Below are 15660 nucleotides of genomic sequence, written 5' to 3'. Positions count from 1 at the left end.
TGGGATGTATTGTTTGAAGCCAAGGCGCCCGGTAAAATGTATTAGGGCATCGTCTATGCAGATGTTTTGCTCAGGTGTATACAAATCTGCAAATTTGGTGTTAAAGTGGTCTATGAGGGGCCGAATTTTGTGGAGCCGGTCAAAAGCTGGGTGGCCTCTGGGACGAGAGGTGCTGTTATCACTAATGTGCAGGAAACGCAGGATGGTCTCAAATCGTGTCCTGGACAATGCAGCAGAGAACATGGGCATGTGATGAATTGGGTTCGTGGACCAATATGACCGCAATTCATGCTTTTTTGTCAGGCCCATGTTGAGGAGAAGGCCCAGAAAAGTCTTAAGTTTGGAAACTTCGACGGGTTTCCACCGGAAAGACTGGGCATAAAAGCTTCCCAGGTTGGCGGCTATAAATTGAGTGGCATACCGGTTTGTTTCCGCCACGACTAAGTCAAAGAGCTCCGCAGTGAAGAACAGCTCAAAAAACCCCAGTGCCGATCCGATCTGAGCTGTCTCAACCCGAACTCCAGACTGGGCGTTGAAAGGGGGAACTACTAGTGCGGCTGAAGATGGGGGCTGCTAATCAGGGTTTGCCAGCACCTCAGGGACTCTACGGGCCTGTCTGTGCGGTGGCTGCGACGGGGGAACTACTGCACGTGCCGCCGTACCAGCTTCAACAGCCCTTCTGGTGCTCGCCACTTCACTATGTTCTATGGCAGTGCTGGTACTAGGTCCAGGATGGGCTGCGCTGCTGGTGTATGCCTCACCACGTAATCCGACAGCGCCAGCCCCACTCTGCTGCCCTTGAAGCGGATCCTGCGCAACCTGTGGTCTAGCAACACGGGGCCGGGTACGCCTGGTGGTATCAGGGACCTCAACCTCATCGTCCGAACTTTGGGTCAGACTGCCACTGCTTTCTACAGGTTCGTATTCTGACCCGCTGGATTTGTCAGATGAGGGTTCCCATTCCTCATCCGACTGCGTCAGAAGCCTGTAGGCCTCTTCAGAATACCCCTTACTTGCCATTTGGTCAACTAAATTTAGGGGGTATTCCCTGAGACTACCCAAGAAAAAAAGCAAGCCTGTCTTACAAATGGGAGGCTAGCAAAGTACCGGAAGCCGCTGCGATTGATAAAAAATATCAAAACTGATTTTTTTTATCGCCGCAGTGCTTGTGTAGTGATTGTGCAGTGATAAAAAAATAAAAAATTTTGTCACTGCGGCAGGGCGGGCGTGGGTGAACGCACGTGTGGGCGACCGATCAGGCCTGATCGGGCAAACACTGCGTTTTGGGTGGAGGGCGAGCTAAGGTGACACTAATACTATTATAGATCTGACTGTGATCAGTTCTGATCACTTACAGATACTATAAAGAGTACCAATGCTGATTAGCGATACGCTAATCAGCGAATCAGTGACTGCGGTGCGGCTGGCTGGGCACTAACTGAAGCTACCTACCTACCAAAGGGGCCTAAACTAACCTAAAACCTAACAGTCAATACTGGTGGGGAAAAAAATGTGACAGTTTACACTGACCACTTTTTTCCCTTTTACTAGTGATTGACAGGGGTGATCAAGGGGTTAATTGGGGTGAAGGGGGGGGGGGTGATCTGGGGCTAAATATGTAGTGTTTGGTGTACTCACTGTGATCTGTGCTCTCTGCTGGGACCAACCAACGAAAAGGACCCAGCAGAGAGCACAGAAGCCATTTAACACATTATATTTATAAATATAATGTGTTATATGGCTTTTGGTTCGTTTATTTAAAAGTCACCAACCTGCCAGCGCTGATCATTGGCTGGCAGGCTGGTGACCAACTCCCTGGCAGGCTGGTGACCAACTCCTTCTGCAACTTTTGCTGACCCGCACTGCGCATGTGCGGGCCGAATATGCGCATAATGTCGCGTCTCGCGAGATGACGCGCCGATGCATCAAGGAGGAATAACACGGCCGCCCGCAGGATGCATCCCTGCGTTAGGCGGTCGGGAGGTGGTTAAGGTCCATCAATAAATTGATGATATGTTAAAATATGTGAAAATGGTTTCTCTCCTTTGTGAGTTTTCTCATGGTTAACGAGACCTGATTTTTGTGTAAAACATTTCCCACATTCTGAACATCAATATAGTGTGTCTCTTGTGTGAATTCTCTCATGAATAACAAGATGTGATTTACTTCTAAAAAATTCCCCACATTTTGAACATGAATATGACCTTTGATTTATTTATTTTTTTAACAGTTTTATTGATTATTAATTATTACAAACACAACATTCGGGTGGATACCCCGACAAGCAATACAATGTATGTGCAAAGTATAGAGGGTGCGCAGACCCACTTCTCAGTAAGTGTATCATTAAGTAAACAGTCAAACTCGGGAACTCACATCATAGGTCTCAGGTCTAACTCTATGAGACATTAATAGTTGCCGAACCCACCTCACAAGCGGAGGCCTCATTTTCAGAGTGCAGAACATGAAATAAGACTTCTCTTTGTTGTGGCTCGCTATCTGGTAATCGGTAGATAATGCACCGATAATAATTAACTATTAGTTGTGTCTTGCATTTCCAACCTACCCAACCTGCCCTTCAATTGCTCCAACAGGTACCAACCCGTTAAAGTGAATGGTTGCATTATACTCCTTATTTCCGTGTCCGGAACAAACAATAAAAGATTTCCATTTCTTAAAAAGGTTTTGTGCGTGCTTGTCTTTTTCATTCATTATGAATATGACCTTTCTCCTGTGTGACTTCTCTGATGTGTAATAAGATGAGATTTCTGTGTAAAACATTTCCCACATTCTGAACATGAATATGGCTTCTCTCCTGTGTGACTTCTCTCATGTGTAATAAGATGTGATTTCTGTGTAAAACATTTCCCACATTCTGAACATGAATACGGCTTCTCTCCTATGTGACTTCTCTCGTGTGTAACAAGATGTGATTTATTTTTAAAACATTTCCCACATTCTGAACACGAATATGGTGTGTCTCCTGTGTGAAATCTCTGATGCGTAACAAGATGTGATTTCTGTGTAAAACATTTCCCACATTCTGAACATGAATATGGCTTCTCTCCTGTGTGAAATCTATGATGTTTAACAAGGACTGATTTGTGTGTAAAACATTTTCCACATTCTGAACATGAATATGACCTTTCTCCTGTGTGACTTCTCTGATGTGTAATAAGATGAGATTTCTGTGTAAAACATTTCCCACATTCTGAACATAAATATGGCTTCTCTCCTGTGTGACTTCTCTCATGTCTAATAAGATATGATTTCTGTGTAAAACATTTCCCACATTCTGAACATGAATATGGTTTGTCTCCTGTGTGAAATCTATGATGATTAACAAGATCTGATTTTTGTGTAAAACATTTTCCACATTCTGAACATGAATATGGCTTCTCTCCTGTGTGGCTTCTCTCATGTGTAATAAGATGTGATTTCTGTATAAAACACTTCCCGCATTCTGAACATGAATATGGTTTGTCTCCTGTGTGAAATCTCTGATGTTTAACAAGACTTGATTTCAGTGTAAAACATTTTTTACATTCTGAACATGAATATGGTTTCTCTCCTGTGTGAATTCTCTCATGGTTAACAAGATCTGATTTTTGTATAAAAGTATTTCCACATTCTGAACATGAAAACAGCTTCTCTCCTGTGTGACGTCTCTCATGTTTAACAAGATCTGATTTCTGTGTAAAACATTTCACACAGTATGAACATGGATATGGTTTCTCTCCTGTGTGAATTCTCTCATGAATAATAAAATTTGATTTATATGTAAAGCACTTCCCACATTCTGAACAGGAGTATGGCTTCTCCTCTGTGTGAGTTCTTTTTTGTGTACAAAGGTCCAAGCTTTTTGTGAACTGTTTACCACACTGAAGTCTTTTACCACCTTTCTGAGCTGTACCTGTGATAACAACGTGCGATTGTTCAGGAAAAGGTTCGCCATTATATGATAATTCTGTACTGTGAAGTCCTGGATAAATATTAAGGTTTTCTCCTGAAGAGCGCTGCATTATATCTTCATCTTCTACTTTATAATTTCGTAACAACATGAAGTTTTCCTCAGAACTCTTACTGGGAATTTCTGTTAATATAAAAATTGAAATTTGCGGTTTTATATTTTACCAAACTGTTAGGCATACAAACTTATAAAGTTCCTGTTAGGCTGGAAGTGGATCCAGCAGGAAGGAGCGGTAAAATCCATTCATTTCACTCATTGTGGCTAACAAAATGGCCCAAAAACTGCATTTGTTATGCCATCTTATAAGGCTTTCTATAACACTTTCTGATGTCCTGATAGAGTCGAAGATTTTGGTTTACACCTGCTCACAACTTTTATTATATACAGTAAGTCAAGATTTGATAAAACTGTAAATTTGAACAGACCATGTCTGGACACCAGCCTCGCACTTTGTCAACACATATATGACAGACAAGCATCCATCACCACGTTCCTCAACACAAACTGTAATGATTATAAATAGATCTTAGACCTGATGATACTGATGTCCTCAACTAGAAGAATCCATGTCATAATACCCACCTAAAGCTTAATTCACAAGTGTATATCCTCGTCTGCTGCTGCTGAAATCTCACAATGCTCAGTACAAGCTTCAGACTCCCTGGCTCTTTAGTGAGAATGTGCCCGTCTTCCAGCAGGAGATTCAATGTAAGATTACAGCTTCTAATTGCATCTGCTGCTTTTCTTTACTACACAGCTATGAGGACTGCAGCCTGCACTGCGCATGTGTGAGATATCAGGAGCAACAGTGGGAAGAGACTGAGTACAGCTTGTGAATATAGGACTCGTGAGCGATCTTACTTTCTTACTTTAATATTCGCATTCTGAAATGGAATTTCAAAATAAGTACACCGGCCTCATCAGGTCTAAGAGATCTGTTTAATACTACAAGCAGTTTGTATTGTGAAATCTTGGGAGATCCTCTTTAACATTGTTATCAACAATTTAATCATGGCCACAGTCTACATTTAACAAGATGATATGTCATGACGTTCTGTAAAGCGCACGTCTCAGGCTGAATTCACGGACATGACAATGCGGTCTATATGACCTAAGGGCTGCACAGTCACCAGACCTCAGGTTTATAGACATCTGTAGGATGCAGTGGAATAGACAGAGTGAGGTCATCAATCAGAACCTGTAATAAAGGTTTCCAGCACCTTGTTGGGTCCATTACACTAAGAATTCAGGATGTTTTAAGGGGAAAAAGGGTCCTATCAAGAATTAAGAAGGTGGAGCTAGTGAAGTGTCCTGTGAGTGCAGGTGGCCATCACTGAGACGTCTGTGTCTGTACAATAATCACATATGACATAAGAGCTTCCTCATAATTAGAGTTGAGTGAATCAAGCTTTGGATCAGAGATCCAAAGTCGATTCGTTGGTACACTTCAGTTTTAATGCTGTATTTGTAATGCATTAAAATGTATTGCCTCCGTGTAGGCAAAATTCATGATGATGATGATGTATAGTCTTGTGTACACGCAGTCTTACCCTTAGGGCCTCGATGCGCTTAGCTGGCTGATTCAACAAGGGAGGAAAAAGAAGAAGGCATGACACTTTACCATGGGCCGCAAAGGCCTAGAAGATAAGGCACCTATTCCAGAGAACAATTTACTAGCAAATTTACGTTGCAGGTACAAGGGCCCCACACCATGGAATACCCTATGCATGAAGCATCCAATCTTGAACATCACCCGTTGTTGGACGGGGAGCCAGTGCAAGGCATTAAGAGAGGGAGTGATATGCTCTCGGCGGGCAACACCCGTTAGTGTGAGACTTCGTGAATGAATTTGGTAATCTACAAATTCATCTTCTACAAATTTGATTCATAAAATTGCTCAAAATGGCATCCAACATTTTACATTTCACAGTACAGTTGTGAGCACAGCAGAGCAGGGGTGATTAATAGAGAGGATCAATTAATAGAGAGGATCACAAGACCCTGCGAGAGTCCCTGCCCTGGGGGGCTCTCCCATAATGCCTTGCAGTCAGCCTCAGCCAATCAGAAAGAACGATATGGACAGGTCATAGGTACTATGATCACAAACAAGGAAACTATTCTGAGCTTGGACATGGATGAGGCAGGACCTCTCAGCAACTCGTAAAAAGAAAGTTATCAGCGAGTTCAGAGTCCGATGGGAAATCATTTAGACATTTACTTAGATGGATTGATTTCATTCATTTATAGAGAGAGTTTTTAGCTGGTGACAGTAAAAGGGTCATATAGGGTTCTGTGTGTTGCTTTGCTGCCTCCAGCCATGGGCAATCCTGTGCTAGCTTTGTTGTAGTATGCCTTTTTTCTGGTGTGCAGGAGCCATGTACTGGCTGCTCATTTTTTTGTTAACATCATTGCACTGAACATTGTCCAAATACATATTTTTTCCAGAAAGCTGTTGCACAGATTCTTCAAGTTTCAGCATTTATTTTTGCTGCAGACTGTCTCCTACTGGGCATTTTTTTAAAAGAAATTGTTGAAAATTTTATTACAAAAAATACAAGTGGACCAGCTGTGTTTGGCTTCACTGTTTTAAAAGTTTTTCAAAATGTTATTACAAAAATTCAATTCATCACAGACTAGTGTACCGGACATTACATTCTGTGTCACTCACTGTTATATTGTAGTTTACTACGTCCAATCACAAACTTTTTACTACAAAACTGATGCTCGGGAGAAGGCGATGCCGCTGCTGTGGGTACAGGTTCAAAAGCTGTCAGAAGTAGGGCAAGCTGGTGGCAGAAATGTTAGCGTTGCTGGTGGTGGCTCTGTCTGGGTAACTGCTTTGTGGGAATGTTTTACAAAGATTCCATTCCTCGGTCAGCCTAGTGTACGTGACGTTTTTCTGTGTCACAGTTATACTGCAGTCTCTTTCCAATTGCACAATTTTTTTTTTTCAAAAAAACTAAATTTATAACAAAAATTCCATTTAGCACAGAATAATGTACCACCTGACTTATATTCCTGCGTCACAATTACCATCTATTGTAGTAGACTGTCCAAATGACCATTTGTTTCTACAAAATATAGCGGAAGAAGGCGATGTCGCTGCAGTTGTTGGTGCAGTCTTAACAGCTGTCAGACCCAGGTCAAGCTTGGATGGTGGTGACTCTGCATGGCCATCTCCCGTGTGGGAATTTTTCTAAACATTGGTGCCAGCTACCAAAACCATTGCAGTGAGCAAGCTCAGCAGGCCTTAAATAAGATGTGGCAAGAACCAATGTGAGCAAGACAGTCCTCCTTCTCCCAGTCATCATTCTAGTAGCCAGGCCACATCTACAAGCAGTACGGTGTTGTTGTCATCATCAAAAACATCATCGACTATTGCTTCTCCTGCTCAAACAACTCCTCCTTCCTGTTCGCTGCTTCATCGTCAGTCATCCATAACAGAAAGTGTGAGCAGGTAACAACCGTATGTGCCCAGTGATCCGCATGTGTGCAAACTGAACATCCACCTGGCCAAGCTGCTGGTGGTGCAGCCGCTGCCACACCACTTAGTGGATTTCACTGCTTTCAGGCAAATTTTTTATTGATGGAGGATGCAAAGCTGACATTATTTTTAAGAAAAAAAAACAACAACATCCGTCCTGTATACTCTCAGAAAAATGAAAGGCAAAATCATTGTATTACCAGGTTACGCTTTCTACCCACCTTGACTCAGATTTTGGTAAGGAGATGCCTGCCACCCATTTGTCTGACCAGGAAGCCTATCTCCCTCCCTAATGAGACACCACTCTGCCGCTGTCTCTGTTATCTCTCCTGAGGTAGCTTAATCACATCTTATCGCTTCAGTCATGCAAATGCGATCAACATCTTACCTCCATGAGATCCCCGACGCCATAATGTTTCTTCACTGTGAGGGGCACTGATGGCGCTTGTGCAGGGGAAGGAGTCACAATATTTGGAACGTGACAGCACATAACGGACCTACACTATTCGTGTGAGGAGTTTATAAAAGGGGCTGTTTTAGCTCTATTGGGTGTGGAATGTCATAGACAGAGTGGGGAGATGTATTAAGATTGACGCTTCTTACACCGGTCTAAATAGTGAACCCCGCTGGTGTACGATGCGCCCGAATTATTAAGAGGTAATAAGTCTGGAGCATCTTCTGAGGATCTGTCTGGCAGAAAATCTACAGCTGCTCGGGAGCTGGAGAGGATTTTTGGTCTACTGTGCACATGCTGTTAAATGAGTCAGGCCGCAGAGATGTTGGTGCAGTAGAAACACAGGCGGCGCCACTGAGCGACTGCAGGTCTGAGAAAGGATGGACAGTAAGGACCATAAGGGCGTTACAAAACTGTGGCTAAATAGCAACACACAGTTCAGCTCTGTACGCCACCCGCACCGGTATCCCTACCCAGGGCCGGCTCTATAATAGGGCAGGCAGCTGCTTGAGGGCGCAGAGAAGGGTGGAGACTGGAGGCGGAGCTGTTGGTGGTAACTGTGTGGACAAATGTCTCTGAGTAGTCTGTCCACAGGTAGAAATGTAAGTGGCACGGGGGGTGAAATGGACATGATGGAGGGGGAGAAATGGGACAACAAAGATGGAGGGTGAGAAATGCGACAACATGGATGGAGGGGGAGAAATGCGACAACATGGATGGAGGGGGAGAAATGTGACAACATGGATGGAGGGGGAGAAATGTGACAACATGGATGGAGGGGGAGAAATGTGACAACATGGATGGAGGGGGGAGAAGTGTGACAACATGGATGGAGGGGGAGAAATGTGACAACATGGATGGAGGGGGGAGAAATGTGGCAACATGGATGGAGGGGGGAGAAATGTGGCAACATGGATGGAGGGGGGAGAAATGTGGCAACATGGATGGAGGGGGGAGAAATGTGGCAACATGGATGGAGGGGGGAGAAATGTGGCAACATGGATGGAGGGGGGGAGAAGTGTGACAACATGGATGGAGGGGGAGAAATGTGACAACATGGATGGAGGGGGGAGAAATGTGGCAACATGGATGGAGGGGGGAGAAATGTGGCAACATGGATGGAGGGGGGAGAAATGTGGCAACATGGATGGAGGGGGGAGAAATGTGGCAACATGGATGGAGGGGGGAGAAATGTGGCAACATGGATGGAGGGGGGAGAAATGTGGCAACATGGATGGAGGGGGGAGAAATGTGGCAACATGGATGGAGGGGGGAGAAATGTGGCAACATGGATGGAGGGGGGAGAAATGTGGCAACATGGATGGAGGGGGGAGAAATGTGGCAACATGGATGGAGGGGGGAGAAATGTGACAACATGGATGGAGGGGGATGAATGTGACAACATGGATGGAGGGGGGAGAAATGTGACAACATGGATGGAGGGGGAGAAATGTGAGGGCTGATGTGACATAGGTGATTTGACATGGAGGGGGAGAAATGTGACATGGAGGGGTGAGAAATGTGACATTGAGGGGGTGAAATGTGACATGGAGGCCTTGAGGGGGAGAAATGTGACATGGGGGCTGATGGCTGACATGGGGAGCTAATGGCTGACATGGGAGGCTAATCTGAGGCAATGGGGGTCTGATCTGAGGCCTGATTAAAATTGGGGGTCTGATTGCTGGTCTGACCTGAGGTGTAATGGAAAATATTTTTTTCTTATTATCCTCCTCTAAAACCTAGGTGCGTCTTATGGGCCAGTGCCTCTTATAGGGTGAAAAATACGGTCCTCAAACCAGCGATTATCTGAAGCAGAGAGAAGATACCAGGACCACACAGAGGAGGAGCCAGCTGATGCAGACGGAACCAGGGCCAGGTGAGCTGCGGGGGGGGGGGGGGCGCCAAAATGTAGCTTCGCTTGTGTTGGCAAAAATCCTTGCACCGGCCCTGTCCCTACCTACCCACTTGCATGATCTACCCTGACTAGCAGCCCATAACTTGGCAACGGTCCCTAACTTAACTAACTGCAGGAGCCTAAACCTAGTGGGGTAAAAGAGTAGTCAAACAGAAAGAGGTCAAAACCAGACAGTCAAAACAAGGACTGGATCAGAATCCAAAAGTAAGTTAAAATCAGTCCAAACCGGAGACATACGTCACAGCACAAACAAGATACAAACACAGAGTCAAATACCAGATGTGGTCAGAGCCAGCAGATAACCTCAGAGGAAATATTCAGCAATCAGAAGCAAGGTCAGGGACAATCTAAAAATCAGAATGCCAGGGATCTAGACAGTAGTTCAACACACGCCAGTGAGGCTTAGAAGACCAATCACAGGCACCTGTTGCCAGCAACCGACTGTTAAAATGGCCCACCTCGGGAAGCATGTGACACCGGCACCGAGCCCAATTGGCTTGGCATCCCTGCTAAAGGAACTAAACAACTCCGGCTGCATCTGACAACTACCTTAGATTCTGACCAACTGCAGGAAGATGAAGTCCACAGCTCCAGGGTGGAAGACCTAGAAGGCCAGTTGTGGAATCCCTAGCACATTACAGGAAGGCACCTTTGGAAGAGACAGACGATGGATCCTCCTATCCCCCTTCCGTAGTAACTGGACCTCCATCACATGTCACAGCACACACGTGTACACACTGCACATGATGGGTCTTACCTTGTGATATAAGAGGCTGGTGCTCCTCCATCATGGCCTCCTTGTACAGATCCTTGTGTCCTTCTATATACTCCCACTCCTCCATGGAAAAATAGACAGCGACATCCTGACACCTTATAGGAACCTGACAACACAATGACACCGTCATCACCCAGACCCCACCAGTGCTGTTACTGGAGAATTTCCCAGCATTCCCAGCAGTGTCACCTCTCCAGTCAGCAGCTCCATCATCTTGTGGGTGAGTTCTAGGATCTTCTGCTCATGTATCAGGGGGTGAGGCCCTGTAATGGGGTTAGGGGACCTGCTCCGCCCTCCTGATTCCTGGAGATGGATGATGGGAGTCACACAGTCCCCCGATGTCTTCTTCACTATTGTGTACTCCTGTGGATGGAGAGAGACACTTAGGTAATAAACCCTTCAGGGGCCATGTGCTCTCCTCCGGCCCTCTCCTCCTGGTACAACGTGCCTACTTACCTTCTCATGGCTACTACAACATGACTATTGGTCACTGGTCACATGACACATCACTCACCATATTGGGGGCTGATCTTCAGGTTCTCCGTCACTTGGAAGGTCTGGAGGCCGTTCTACAGGACCCTGGACTCTTCCTATCACTTCCTATGATGGATTCTCCTTCTGACTTGTTACAGAATACAATAAAGATGAGAGAAATCGAATAAAGTTTACCTCTCCACTCAGCAGGGAGACAATCTCCAAGGTGAGGTCTAATATTCTTCTGCTGATCTCCTTACTGTCCATCCTTGGTGGCTCATTCAGGAGAAGGGTCGTATTGCTGGTTTTCTTCATTCCTCCTGAAAAAAAAAGAAGGAATAAAGGTTAATCAGTGAGTCCCATGTCCCCTATAATGAGGACGAGAAAAAGTAAAACTCATCCTCATATCTCAGACCCTCATAAAGCTGCACTGATGGGAATACCCTGAGTTCGGTGTGTATCTAAGCTCCGGGCAGTGCCGTGTGTATCTAAGCTCCTGTCAGTGCAGTGTGTGGAGGCAGGAGACTCTGAGCTCCCTGTTTATCTAAAAAGTAGGGTTCTCCCCTGGGTTGTAAGGGTATTTTACATGCATAATGAAGTACTGATTGGTTCTGTCCCCTTTTATTATTATATTACCTTCTATATTCCTTGTAATGTAGTGCGTTAGGGATAGTTAGATAACATATACAAACCCTCCATTATGCTGAGAAGACTGCATTCCTGAGTGATTATCTCAGAGACATACATACTGCACACTGGACATCCTTAGGAGGAGGGGCTGAAAGGTATAAACTTTTGTGCACAAAGACAAATAACTGGAACTCCGCCGAGAACATTATCCAGGTAGGATGTTGTAGGTTACTATCTCTCTCTTCTATAACCATGGGGTGTTGGCTATATTCTACAACATGAGTCCCCCCCTCCCCCCCCCCCATTGTACTGCAGCAAAGTGATTGATTATTGTTTACCTTTACTATTCAGTATGTAATTTGTCTCTTTTCATATTTATATATTTAATCACACTTTGTAAATATTTTTATCACTTAGCCTACTTAATTATTCTCAAATGGTCAAATTCACATTTAAATATTCCCTTACAATAAGTAGTACAGACACCTGTATGTCACTGCACACACGTGTATACACTGCACATGACGGCTCTTACCCTGTGATATAAGTAAGAGGCTGGTGCTCCTCCATTACATGTCACTGCACACACGTGTATACACTGCACATGACGGCTCTTACCTTGTGATATAGGAGGCTGGTGCTCCTCCATTACATGTCACTGCACCCACGTGTATACACTGCACATGACGGCTCTTACCTTGTGATATAAGAGGCTGGTGCTCCTCCATTACATGTCACTGCACACACGTGTATACACTGCACATGACGGCTCTTACCTTGTGATATAAGAGGCTGGTGCTCCTCCATTACATGTCACTGCACACACGTGTATACACTGCGCATGACGGCTCTTACCCTGTGATATAAGAGGCTGGTGTCCTCCATTACATGTCACTGCACACACGTGTATACACTGCACATGACGGCTCTTACCCTGTGATATAAGAGGCTGGTGCTCCTCCATTACATGTCACTGCACACACGTGTATACACTGCACATGACGGCTCTTACCCTGTGATATAAGAGGCTGGTGCTCCTCCATTACATGTCACTGCACACACGTGTATACACTGCACATGACGGCTCTTACCCTGTGATATAAGAGGCTGGTGCTCCTCCATTACATGTCACTGCACACACGTGTATACACTGCACATGACGGCTCTTACCTTGTGATATAAGAGGCTGGTGCTCCTCCATTACATGTCACTGCACACACGTGTATACACTGCGCATGACGGCTCTTACCCTGTGATATAAGAGGCTGGTGTCCTCCATTACATGTCACTGCACACACGTGTATACACTGCACATGACGGCTCTTACCCTGTGATATAAGAGGCTGGTGCTCCTCCATTACATGTCACTGCACACACGTGTATACACTGCACATGACGGCTTTTACCCTGTGATATAAGAGGCTGGTGCTCCTCAATTACATGTCACTGCACACACGTGTATACACTGCACATGACGGCTCTTACCCTGTGATATAAGAGGCTGGTGCTCCTCCATTACATGTCACTGCACACACGTGTATACACTGCACATGACGGCTCTTACCTTGTGATATAAGAGGCTGGTGCTCCTCCATTACATGTCACTGCACACACGTGTATACACTGCACATGACGGCTCTTACCTTGTGATATAAGAGGCTGGTGCTCCTCCATTACATGTCACTGCACACACGTGTATACACTGCACATGACGGCTCTTACCTTGTGATATAAGAGGCTGGTGCTCCTCCATTACATGTCACTGCACACACATGTATACACTGCACATGACAGCTCTTACCTTGTGATATAAGAGGCTGGTGCTCCTCCATCATGGCCTCCTTGTACAGATCCTTGTGTCCTTCTATATACTCCCACTCCTCCATGGAGAAATAGACAGTGACGTCCTGACACCTTATAGGAACCTGACAACACAATGACACCGTCATCACCCAGACCCCTCCAGTGCTGTTACTGGAGAATTTCCCAGCATTCCCAGCAGTGTCACCTCTCCAGTCAGCAGCTCCATCATCTGGTGGGTGAGCTCTAGGATCTTCTGCTCATGTATCAGGGGGTGAGGGGGAGGCTCTGTGATGGGGTGAGGGGTCCTGCTCCGCCCTCCTGACTCCTGGAGATGGATGATGGGAGTCACACAGTCCCCCAATGTCTTCTTCACTATTGTGTACTCCTGTGGATGGAGAGAGACACTTAAATGAACAACTGGATGACAGTTACTGTTACTGGTAATTTTCTTTTCATGAGTCCTCCACGGCAGCTCTACGCTGATGAGACCCTCCTCCAACCAGGCAGGAACAGGAAGAATAGATGTGACCCTCCTCTGGTTCCTTCCTTGTAGAAGGGTCAGTGATGACTTTTGGAAGTTGATAATCCAACCCAATTTCTGTAGCGTCTTCAATACAAACAGTAACTGCCTGTAAAAGTCCTGTTTGGCATTCTCTAAAATCAATAGGTCATCTAACTATGGACTTATCATAACAGAACGCAATCAGATCTGACATCACCTTTGTGAAGACCATCGGGGAGGATGAAATCCCAAAATAGCAGGCATGTTAATTGCTAGTGTAGTATCCTTCCCTTGTTTTTCATTGCAAAATCCTGAAATCTTTTAGTGGTCTGGATGAATTGGGATATGACAGTACTCATCCTTCAAATCTAATGTCACCATCATTGCCTCCTCGTGCATCATTGAAATGGCTGATCTTATTGTTTCCATCTTGAATTTTCTGTATCTGATCTCGTTAAATTTTTTTAGATTTATTATTGTCCTGTGACTTCCATTTGGCTTTTTCACCAGAAATAGATTTGAGTAGAATCCCTGCCCCTGCATTTAAAATAACTAAAATAACTAAAAACAGGAGGGTAGCGAGGAAGCATTGAAAAACTATAAAGAAAAATAGAATATATAAAAGACAAATAAAAGCAGCCAAACTAGAGACAGAGAGATTCAATGCCAAAGAGAGTAAAACTAACCATAAAATGTTCTTGAATTATATAAATGGTAAAAAGTATAAATCTGAAGGTGTCGGCCCTTTACAGAGTAATGACGGAAGGAAGGGGGGGGCAGAAAGCGATTAGGTATTAAATATTAGTAAGCTATTAAATATTTTTTTCTCCACTGTATTCACTGAAGAAGATAAACTGTCAGATGAAATGCAGAATGTAAAAGTAAATTCCCCATTAAAAGTGCCCTGTCTGACCCAGGAAAAAGTACAGCGGCGTCTTAAAAACATTAAAATAGACAAATCGCCGGAACCATATGGCATACACCCCCGTATCCTAAGAGAATTAAGTAATGTCATAGCCAGACCCTTATCTATATATACAAAGAAGGACGTTTATGTGTACAGGGAGGGCAGAATTATTAGGCAAGTTGTATTTTTGAGGATTAATTTTATTATTGAACAACAACCATGTTCTCAATGAACCCAAAAAACTCATTAATATCAAAGCTGAATATTTTTGGAAGTAGTTTTTAGTTTTAGCTATTTTAGGGGGATATCTGTGTGTGCAGGTGACTATTACTGTGCATAATTATTAGGCAACTTAACAAAAAACAAATATATACCCATTTCAATTATTTATTTTTACCAGTGAAACCAATATAACATCTCAACATTCACAAATATACATTTCTGACATTCAAAAACAAAACAAAAACAAATCAGTGACCAATATAGCCACCTTTCTTTGCACGGACACTCAAAAGCCTGCCATCCATGGATTCTGTCAGTGTTTTGATCTGTTCACCATCAACATTGCGTGCAGCAGCAACCACAGCCTCCCAGACACTGTTCAGAGAGGTGTTCTGTTTTCCCTCCTTGTAAATCTCACATTTAATGATGGACCACAGGTTCTCAATGGGGTTCAGATCAGGTGAACAAGGAGGCCATGTCATTAGATTTTCTTCTTTTATACCCTTTCTTGCCAGCCACGCTGT

The 15660-nt window shown here is 44.4% G+C and overlaps 1 pseudogene; it reads right to left on the bottom strand.

Moving 5' to 3' along the window:
* Positions 1–2711: 2711 nt before the first annotated feature.
* On the bottom strand, positions 2712–13563 carry LOC120990634 (annotated as a pseudogene).
* Between the last annotated feature and the right edge of the window lie 2097 nt (positions 13564–15660).

This window comes from Bufo bufo, chromosome 2 (assembly GCF_905171765.1).
Source record: "Bufo bufo chromosome 2, aBufBuf1.1, whole genome shotgun sequence".
NCBI lineage: Eukaryota > Metazoa > Chordata > Amphibia > Anura > Bufonidae > Bufo > Bufo bufo.
Note: the sequence above shows the minus strand (reverse complement) of the source record. Positions and strands in the feature narration are given on the sequence as shown.